The sequence below is a fragment of the Malania oleifera genome, chromosome 6 (assembly GCF_029873635.1).
Source record: "Malania oleifera isolate guangnan ecotype guangnan chromosome 6, ASM2987363v1, whole genome shotgun sequence".
Lineage (NCBI taxonomy): Eukaryota > Viridiplantae > Streptophyta > Magnoliopsida > Santalales > Ximeniaceae > Malania > Malania oleifera.
In genome coordinates this window covers 38445880-38457899 of record NC_080422.1, presented here as the reverse complement: position 1 = coordinate 38457899, position 12020 = coordinate 38445880, and positions in this window count along the sequence as shown.

Sequence of the window (12020 nt, the reverse complement as noted above, 5' to 3'; positions counted from 1 at the left end):
GAGATTTGATGAAAGAAAGGTCGAAAGAAAAGTATGTCCTAATCTCCTATAGAGAATGCCTCATGGACCAACTCTATAGCCTTAGGCAAAGAAGTTTGAGTTTTACCGAATACATGAGCAAATTTGATGAACTTTCCATTAGGTATGGTGTAGAAGAAAGTAATATCCAATAAATTTCCCATTTTAGAATTGGCTTGAAACCCGAGTTGAGAAAAGAGTTGTTTCCCCATCATATTGAGTCATTTAAGCATGCATTTAATTTGGTACATGACTATAAGCAAATGAGTAAAGCTCAAATGGGGAGAAAATTTGGAAATACTTCCAATGATACTTATCAAAGGAAGGTCACATCATATGAGAAGACTAGACCCACCAACATAGGTCAAGTGACTTCTAGAGGTAGCAATCCCACCATCCAACAACCATTGGACAAAGGAAAGGCACCCATGAATGGGTCCTAAAAAAAAAAATTCCTGGGAATGATGTGTGCTATAAATGTCACAAAAGAGGTCACTTTGCTAAACAATGCCCAACTAGAAATTTTCAATTGAAATAGAGGATGAAGATGAAGATTCGAAAGAACAACCCTCTATCCCCAAGGAAGTAGCAAGTGAGAATGAGTTTTAAATTGAGGAAAATGAAACTGCTAATGTGAATGTCATGAGATGCATCATGATGACCCCTCGAGAACAAGAGGATTGGTGTCGTACTTCTATTTTCTACACTTAAATTAAGTGTGGGAATAAAAGTTGCAAAATGATCATTGATGGAGGAAGTAGCATGAATGTAATTTCAAAATCAGCATTGGAAAAATTGAATCTGAAAGTTGAACCTCATCCCCATCCTTACAAAGTTGCTTGGGTAAAAGCAACAACAATGCCCATGAGTCATAGATACCTAGTTCCTATCGAGATTGGAGACTATGAAGATGAAATTTGGTGTGATGTCCTTCTTATGGATGTTGACCATATTATTTCAGGAGGACCTTGGCTTTATGACCTTGATTTTTCATATAATGATCGTGCCAACACCTATACCTTTAGGTGTAATGGAAAAAAGATTGTCTTGAGTCCCTTTGAGCCTAAAATTAATAAAAATGGCAAGCAAGACAAGAAAAAGGAAGACTTGAAAGGAAAAGAGACTATTGTGCGATTTTTGGTGTATTCCCAAGAGAGAGTGTGGGGGAGGAGTGAATTAGATATTTTAAAAATCCTAAGTCAAGTATGTCCAATTTTTAAAACCATAACCAGTATAACACAAACTTACGGGTCTTTCTAACAATTTCAAATAGTACAAGTATTTAAACAAACAATCAATCAAAAAAGCTAAGTATGTTTAAGCATACACAATAATCACAATCATATAAATGAAAAACATACACAAGTTGAAATGTAAAGAGAGTAGAGAGAGAGAGAAAGAGAGAGCCCAAACACAGTATTTTTACGAGCTTCAGCTGTACATGCCTATGTCCTCGCCTCAAGCCAACTCGCTTGAGGAACTAAATCACTCCTTACAGGGTGAAGCCCCCCTTTACAACATTCTTTACAAGATGAAACCCTCCTTTGCAACACTTTTTATAGGATGGAGCCCTCCTTTACACACTCCTTCAATAGGATAGAGCCCTCCTCTCTGGGCAATACCCCACGCCCGGTAAGGTTCACTACCCAAATCGCAGGGATACAAAAGATAATAAAAAATTTGTGTGTACAAAGAGATGCTTCTTAAATAAGTTGATTTGTACAATATAAAAACTATATGCACTCTCAAATGATTTTCAAATGAAGTTTTGTAGAGTATAAGGTTTCTCTCAAAAAATATTTTTCCAAGTAAAATGTGAGAGTGTGGAAATGACTTTTATCAAATAATCCTTGATAAATCAAATGTGACAAGCCTCTCAAGCAAGTATATATAAAATGAATATATGATCAACGCTCTCTTGAATAACCCAAATATTTTCTCCAAAAAGAATGTTCAAAATAAATATAGGAGAAGCTAGGGTTTGCTCTCAAAATAATTTTTACAAAGAAATAAGAGTGTATAAAATGTTTTTCTTCAAGAATGGCCTTTGATAATACAAGAAGGCTTTTAAGCAATATATATGAGTGTAGAACGAAGCTTAAGTCTTTCAAGAAGACTCAAAAAGAATTTCTCCAAGTAAAATATTTTCAAAAGAAGAGTAGGAGAAATATGAAAATAATTTCTTTAAGATTTGACATGTTAAATCTCAAGAATAAGAAGCACTTCAAGCAAGAGATATGAATTTGATATATGCTCAAGGCTTACTTGTATGACCCCAAGATTTTTCTCCTAAAAGAATTTTCAAAATGAAAGAGTAAGAGAATTCGAGTATAAAAATGTGAAAGAATCAAAAAATAGGGAAGTATACTCCAAATGGGTTTTTCTAACATTTTCCAAGTTGTTTAAGCTTGTATTTATACACCAAACTCAAAACTAGCCGTTATATGGCTGTTGGGAATAAAATAATATTATAATTTTGAATTTTATGGCTGTTGGGAGCTCAAAATTAGCTCAGCTCGAGAGTTCCAGTCGAATGGCACAGTGTCTAGTGGACTGGACTTAGGAGAAATTCCAAATACCTATGGTTCGGTTGAATGGGCTCAAGATTCGGTCGACTGGATCATCAGTCTGGTTGACTGGGCTTTTATGTGCTTTCAGGGATCGGTTGACTGGGCTTTTGTAATTTTTCCCAAATGGCTTGTTCGGTTGACTAGGCTATAAGGGTTGGTCTACTGGGGCCTTTGTAAAATTGAGTTCTAGCCAAGAGGCTTGGTCAGTCAACTGGGCCTTCTTGGCTGATCAACTGGGCTCTTTAAAAACTTGAGTTTAAGCCCTATTTGGATCTTAAAATCATTTCAAGCCTTTTATATGAGTTTGACTTTGTGAATCAAATTTTTTTCATTGAAACTTGGAGTTCCTAAGGTCATTCTATGGTCTTTCTCATTTTGAGAGATTTAGAGAGCTTCAATTTTAAATCATGAGACATGCATGCACAATTTCAAACCTAATAAATAGTATAGCTAAAACACAATCATAAGTCTTCAAGCTTTTGCTCTCTCGATGTTCATGGGATAAGCCTAGAAGATGTGTTCATTTAGGTGCTTCATGGCTTCCATTTTGCATCTGTCACCTGTGCTAACATAGAGATAAACCTATACACATACTTAGCACACAAGATCGACACTGTGCTTTCTCAATATCAAAATGGGATTAGACTAAAAAAGCCAACAAATTGGAAATCCATTGCCCATTTTAAGAAAAAAGCAATTTGAGCAAGAAAATAAAGAAACATAAGTTGTCTATGTTGTGGTCACAAAAGAGAATGACTCCTCTATTCCTAAACATGGGACACCACCTAAGGTGTCACCCATACTTTCTGAGTTTGAGGATGTTATTTCTAAGCCTTCAAATGAATTGCCTCCCAAGAGAGACATGCATTCAACATGCCATAGACCTTGTTACAGGATCAGCTTTGCGTAATTTGCCTCATTATAGGATGAATCCTAAAGAACATGAGGAATTGAAAAGGCAAGTTGGTGAGTTGAGAAGTAAGGATTTTATTCAAGAGAGTATGGACCCATGTGCATGTCCCACCCTTCTCACTCCTAAGAAAGATGGAACATGGAGAATGTTTATTGATAGTAGGGCAATTAACAAGATTGCCATAAAGTATAGGTTTCCCATACCTAGGCTTGATGACATGCTTGTTCAAATGGTTGGTTCCAAGATATTTTCAAAAATTAATCTTAAAAGTGGATACTACCAAATAAGAATAAGACTTGGAGATGAATGGAAGACCACTTTCAAAACCAAAGATGGCTTGTATGAGTGGTTGATGATACTATTTGGTCTTCCTAATGTGCCTAGCACATTCATGAGAGTGATGACCCAAATCTTGAGACCTTTCATTGGGAATTTCCTTGTTGTTTATTTTGATGATATTCTGATTTATAGCATCTAGTTCACTTGAGAAGAGTGTTTGAAGTGCAAAGAGAGCAAAAACATTATGCAAACTTGAAGAAGTGTACTTTCATGACCTCACAAGTAATCTTTTTATTAGTTGTTGTGACTGAAAGTAGAGTTTTTGTTGACCCTAAAAAGGTCATGGCCATGCAAAATTGGCCTTCTCCTAGGAGCATTCATGAAGTAAGAAACTTCCATGGGTTAGCCACATTTTACTGAAAATTCATTAAGAATTTTAGTACCATTATGGCACCCATCACTAATTGTCTTAAGAAAGGTGAATTTATATGGCCTAAAGCTACAACCAAAGTTTTCCTAGACATCAAAGACATGCTGACTAAAGCACCTGTGCTACGCCCTCCTAATTTTCAGAAATATTTTGAAGTTGCTTGTGATGCTTCTAGTGTAGGCATAGGAGGAATTCTTAGTAAAGAGGGCCATCATGTTGCCTTCTTTAGTAAGAAATTGAATGATGCAAAGCAGCCTTACTCCACATATGATAAATAATTTTATGTTGTGGTTCAATATTTGAGGCAATGAAGACATTACTTGCTCCCATAGAAGTTTTTACTACTTTTTGAGCCCCAGGCCTTTAGATACTTGAGGACCCAAACGAAATTGAATCATATGCATGTAAAGTGGGCTAAATACATTTAGCAGTACACTTTTGTGCTCAAACACTGAACCGGTATTGAAAAAAAGTTGTTGATGCCATTAGCCGAGTTGTGGCCACTTTACAGACCTTAGAGCTGAGAGTCATAGGCTTTGAGAGTATTAAGAGAGAATACTCCCAATGTCCTCATTTTTTTTATATCTCTTCTGACTTGTTACAAGGACTTCCTAGAACCCATCCTGATTCTGTGATCCATGGTGGATTTCTATTTAAAGGAACTAGGTTGTGCATACCTTTTACATCTCTACGGGTCCATTTAATATAGGGATTGCATGCAGGTGGTGCTGCAGGTCACTTTGGTAGAGATAAAACCATTGTGATGGTAGAGGATAAATTATTTTAGCCTAGTTTGGAAAGGGATGTTGCTGGGATTTTGTTTCATTGTGGTACATGCCAAATTTCAAAGAGAAGGAAGCAAAACACAGGACTGTATACTCCTTTACCTGTGCCTCATATCCCTTGGCAAGACATTAGTATGGACTTTGTTTTAGGACTCCCTAGGACTTCTAGAATAGATGATTTTGTGTCTATTGTTGTGGATAGATTCTTTAATATATCACACTTTATTCCATGCAACAAGACACATGATGCATATAAAATTGCCTCTATCTTCTTCAGGGAAGTTGTAAGGCTACATGGTCTTCCCAAGACCATTGTTTTCAATAGGGATGTGAAATTTATGAGTTATTTTTGGAAAACCTTTTGCACCATGTTAGGAACCAAACTCCAATTTTCTAGTGATTACCATCCCCAAAATGATGGGCAAACTAAGGTAGTTAATAGGAGCTTGGGTGACCTATTGAGATATTTAGTGGATGAAAACATAGGTTCGTGGGATTTGTGTCTTCTTATGGTTGAATTTGCATTTAATAGTTTAGTGAATAGAACCATAGGATTGAGTCCTTTTCAGTATGTCACTGGTTACCAACCTAGGAAGCCTATTTATCTCATCCTATTACCTCCGCAGGCTAGAGTGAGTGAGCAAGTTGATGCCTTTGTAAAGCACATGCATGATTTACACTATGAGATAAGAATGAAAATTAACTTGAACAATAAGCATTATAAATCTAATGCTGATGTACATTATAGGTTGCAAGAATTTTCAAAAGGCGGTATGGTCATGGTCCATATTTGTAACGACCTACTATTTCTTTTCCATTTCTCCATTTCTTTTTTTTTTTTATACGGTAAAATTTATAATGCTCTGATACCTACTATATTAAACAAAACCATCAACCTAAGTAGCGTGAAGCGGAATCCATATAAACACAATCAAGAAAATATACAATACTAGAGTGCCAAAATGTGTCCTCAAAATATACATATATGACTGTTTCCCAAAATACCCTCAACTAGGCTAGGGCTATACAAAAAAATAATCTCAAAAACACTCACTCTACTAACGGGGTAGTACTGAGGCCCCTCCATCTACGAGCCTGATCTGTTCGCCTACCTGGATCACCTGAAAAATGTTAAAGTAATGGGATGAGATGACGCTTAGTAAGACGAAATATGCTATTGCTAGTGTGTGGCAAATGAGTTACAATACTTTAAAGATTTGTTTCTAAATAATCATGTATAACTAAATATGACAATACATATATGAATAACATATACAACCACCACCTGTACCTATGTTGCTTAACATATCTATTTTTATAAGTTTTCCATTCATAATACTTCTACTATACATAAGTACCCCCACTGTTACTGTAAAATTGTATATTCATCTAATAGCTGAAAACTTCCCTGTGGATAGCTGTATGTAATGATTTAACCCCTCATGAGAAGGTTGTGCGGCCCGTAAGCGGGATCTACCCTAACTGGTTGATCAGGATAAACCACTCTACTCCATCAGTTTGATCAACCCTCCTCAACCCACATCTGATAGGGAGCATGTCCACTCGTGGGCCTTATACGATCGACTTTCATATCACGTATTATCTGAATAGGTGGTTGCACTCTATATAGTATGTAGCAACAGCACCGTGCTCTGTAAACTGTATCTGTATGGTCCATCAGGGTCTGATACTATATAATACATTTCTATATACAACTATCTATTTTATCATGATTTTGTAATAACTATATAAATCATGACACTGTGATAAACTATATCTGTATCAACTGTATTTCTGAAATGAACTGTAAAACTATATGTCATGGTATTGTAAACTGTATCTGTATCAACTGTATAATCATGGTATTGTGTAATTACTATAAAATATATTTACTGTTTGTATAATCTATAAAACATAGCTATGAAAAATACTGTAAAGCATGTCTTTGTACTATATCTATATTCTCAAGCCACACAGTAATTAAAAAAACATATTATACATAATGGATAAACTATATAAATTCCTGCTGTGAATAATAATCTGGTAAAAACACATAATTTATACTAAAACATGTTAGAATCGCCTAGCATAGCATATTTCCCTTACCTGATTTCTACTAAAATCCCCCTACCGTGATGGGTCCTACACTCACAAGGTTCTCCACTCAACACCCTAAAAACCATATATCCCAGAACAAAATATAACTATTTTTACATTTACAACATTTCCTACAACTGCTGGAAAGTCAAATTCTAACAAAAATGTCTTACCCTAAATCTGGGATGAAATCCAACTTCGTCCCACCGATGATCCACTCAGGCAGACTTAGGAAGAACTTCCCCAAGAGCATCGTGGTGGCCTCAGATCGTCGATCCGGTGAATCACGGAGCTGAAATCGAAGAGAGATGGAGGTGGAGTCGTAGGAGAGAGAGAGGGAGTGAATTTCTATGAATTGTCTGTGTAAAAATCCAAGTTTTAGCTATTTATATTGCGACCTTCATCGATGAGCCACATCATCTCGTCGACAAGTCTAACAGGAAATTCATCGATAAACTCTCCCTTTCGTCGACGAAATTCAAAATCGCCCAAAACATTCTCTCAGTATCTTATTGTCGATGAAACATGCCCTTGTCGATGAGTCCCTCTTGTACCCTCGTCAAAGAATCCCCTGTGCTCGTCGAAGAGGCCATGAGAAAATTCCTTGGGTTATTATGTCTAAAATGCAGTGTCGTCGACGAACGCAAGTCTGCTGCCTCCTTCTATTACTGTTTCCATTTCTATCCCTCTTTATTATTTAAATACCTTTATTCTTTGGCTCGTTACAATATTCATCCCAAACGGATTCCATTAGGAAAGGTAAGAAAGTTGCATGCTAGAAAGATAGGACCTTTCAAAGTTTTAAAGGAAATTAGTTCTAATGCTTACATACTTGATATTCCTATTGATTTTGGTAAAAGTAATGTGTTTAATGTTAAAGATCTAGCCCCTTTTCTTGAAGCATCATCTTTCATGGAACCTTCCAATTCTAACCTTGCAGGTGATCCTACTCCTTTCCCTACTCCTTATGAGCCTAAAAGCCCAATAGTACCTCTACCTCCACCTTTACCCATACCAAAGAAACTTGATGAGATTCAAGAGATCTTGGATGGCAAGATAACATTCACATGAGCAGGATCATACCAAATGTTCTTGGTCTAGTGGAGAGGTAAGTCACTTTCCGAGAGGTCCTAGATTCTTAAAGAGGACCTCCTTCGTCTCAACCCGGAGTTGTATTCACAGTACATCATTTCACATTCTTCAGAGAAGAATTCTTTTGGGTCTTGGAGAGATGATGGGGATTAACATGCCTTGACTGTTTCTTTTGCCAATATGGTGACACATAGACGACCTCCAAATGTTCACCATCATTCAAATTGTTTTATAGGTACACATAGAATTATTTGAAGACTTAGATATTTGTTCTTAAGACTTGCAACGCATGATGTCCCTAGTTGAAATATTGAAGCAAGATCGAGTCTAAGACCCATGTGGGCCCTACACAGTCATATGAACCCCACACAATCATGCTCCATGGACCCCCCACATGGTTTTAGGCCTCCTTTTGGTCCATCCTTAAGATCCACATTTAAATTGCAAGAGTGCAAGACAACTCAGCTAAAGTGTGTGTTTAGTAAGTTGAAGACTGTGAATTACAGTGTTATCCCAAAAGAGGGGGGGGGGGTGAATTGGGTATTTAAAAAATATTTAAGTTTATTTTACCACTTGATCCCTATTTCAATATTTAACAAAATATTTGTAGGGGCTTGAAATTAATTCAAATTATTATCTCAATAAATTCATTAATACCCAATTAATTATCGAGTGCATGTAATATTAATCAACATACAAAAATGCAAAAGTTGATAATGAAATGCAAGCGAAAATTAAAAAGTTAAGGGATGAGAGAAGGTAAACACAATTTTACGAGGTTTAGCCAACCCGACCTATGTCCTCACCTTGAGCAACCCACTCAAGGATTCCACTAAATCCATGCTCATTTAACTGGGATGGAGCTTGCCTTATAATCTGCTACTTACAAGAGGCACAACTTCCTCCTCACCCAGTTCACAACCAAAACTGTGATTACAATATATAATTACAATTTCTGCACATAGTGATTACAATATATAATTACAATTTTTCACATACACGTAAATGCTTCTACACAAAGCTAGTGGGTACAATAGAAATCCTAATACATATTCATACGATAAAACTTGAAGCTCAATATGAATGTAATGATAAAATCGTTATATGAATGATATGCTTCACAAATCAATATCTCCCAAAAATGATTTTATAAATAAAGGCTTTGGAGAAACGTATGGTTTGATTTTAGAATACTTTATGCAAGATTAGAAAATAATATCCTTTCAAAAATAATCTTTAATAATCCACAAATCTATGTTCTTGCTATTAATAATTTGCAAAGTTGAGTCTTTGAATAAATATACAACTTTTAATATTGCAAAGATTTAAACACTATATTTCAAAAATAATATTCCTCAAGAATATGTATTTAGAGGCTCTTAGTATTTGCAATCAAATAATTCTTATACTAATCAAATAGAAAATCTTTGAATGAAGATATATTGAAAACTTTCTTCAAGATTTTAGTTTTAAACAAAACTTTTCTCAAGTAGTGATCTTTCACAAAAGTATATATAAATAATAACTCGATCAATCTCTCAAAATGAATATTCAAGAATAAGTTTGTGAGATGAAAAAGTCTTTGAGAATAAGCAAGCAATTAGTTTGATCACTAAACCTCAATACCCAAGTTGCTTACACAATATTCGCTAGACATCTTTTTGAAAATCAATGTAGCTCAAGCTTAAATATGATGTAAACGCTTTGAAATCGCAAGCAAGAGCCTAGCAATGTGCTCAATGCTTTGTAGAGTTGTGTATACGTTCAAGGCTCCCAATCATATGCCAAAAGTGAGGCACTAGGGTTTAGAGGTTATTTTTATAAGTAATGTCGACCTTAGGTTAAGTCTTGACCATTGGATCAATTTGATCAAATGAATAACCCATGTGTTTTGTCGCTAAAATTTAGATTTTTAAAGTTCCTGCAGGTTTAGATGACTGAGCATTTGGGTTCAGACATCTGATGTTCCTTAAAGCACTGAAAATTATAGTCTAGACACAGGGTCAGACGACTAAACTGTAGGTTTAGTCTTCTGAAGTCCTAGCTTAGATGATTGAATTGAGGGTTCAGATGTCTGAAGGTGTTTTGCCTATTCTGTGTTTCAATAATTAAATCTTCAGATGATCAAACTAATTCTTTAGTCTTCTAAGGAAATTCTTCAAATGTCTAAAGGAAAACTTTAATCGTTTAAGGTTGTATCTTCAGGTTTCTGAGGGTACTCCTCAGTCATCTGGGCGGACCAACTTCAGAATTTTTAGTTTAGTTTTCAAAATCATTTGAACTCTCTTGCTTTAATTTCTTATAAAACATTTTTCGAGGTTCAAAATAAGTTCTCTAAGTCCATGTTTAACCCTAGAAGGTTTTCATGAGATGCATATGTAGGATATATTTTGAGCTTCTAGCTATATCATATAAAATATGCACATATATCAATTCTAAATACCCATTCCCATGATGATCTTGAACTTGACGTTTGCATCTTCATTCTTATACTCTTTTAGTTTCATAGATTGTGTCAGGTTGTATATGCTTTAATCCTCATGGCTTCCATGGCTTCATCACCTTCTATGCATGCTAATAAATGTTCCTGCTCACATTCTCAATGTATAGATCAAATACCAAGTGATTTGTCATTATCAAAACATGATTGGACTCATAGAGTCAACAAAGAGTATTTATTGTGTTAGCTAGGATTAAGTGTAAGAGTTTAGTTCTTTGTCCCCTCCATGCTTTGTTCCCCATGCTTTGTCCCCCCATACCTGTGTGAGAGTTGTGAGTGTATTAATCTGTTCTTCACTGCATGGCAGGCTTTATGTCCTTTTCATTATAAGAATTCTAGAGAGTTTATGTTTTGAATATTGAAGAGGAACTCTTTTGTTAAAGCTTGATGCTTTGTCCAATCTTTTGATTGCATAGTGTGAGACAATATCGTTCCTCCTGGAGATCATGTGGTGAGAGACCACCCTATCTAGCACTACCATCATCCCCTTATTTCCCTTATACATCCACACAACCACTTTTCTATACACAGTCATATCCAATCCATCATTGTGTTCAACGCTTGTTCAAAGGACTTCTGGTGTGATCTAAGCTTGTGTTGAACAATATCAAGTCATCTGACAATTTTTTTGGGTAAGCTTGTTACTTTTATTAAGCCCTTGTTAATTGTGAGCCCTTGCTTAAAGCCCAACAACCATTATTAAAGCAAACCCTCGAATCCCTAAATTTTCTTTAAATCCATGTTTGTTTTGGTGATTGAAAACATAGGTTCAGTCGATTGAACCGTTACTGCCAGTTTGGAAATTCTGCTTCTAAAATCTTTAGGCGACTAAAGACCACTTGAACCTTTAGTTTTCAATATTATTATCACTTGCTAATATCAAGCGTGGGAATATTGATTTGTTAATGTAAAACTTACATTCTTGAATTTTGAAATAGCATCTTTTATGCATAAAACTTGATTCCTTAATAAAGGAAAAAATGGGACTTAATTTCTAGATAAATCATACACCTTTTCAAAAACCTTACAATGTGTGAATCATAGCATAATTTATGATGTTTAGGTTTGGTTGATTGAATTCTTAAATTAAAGTGTTTAGGTGTATGTGCTTGCTTGAGGGTTGTCCGTAGGACTAAGCCAGTCATACATGTCCTACATCAATTCATCTTTGAGAATGAGAAGGTTGCAGATGATGTGTTGATTTCAGGCAAAGGGGTGTCCCAAATAGATATATAAGATGTAAAAAATAGAATCTAGACGTTCAGTGTCACAAACTGAGAGCAGCAAGACCATTAAACTGGATAAATACTGTAGGATTGCCCCTACATATGAGAAG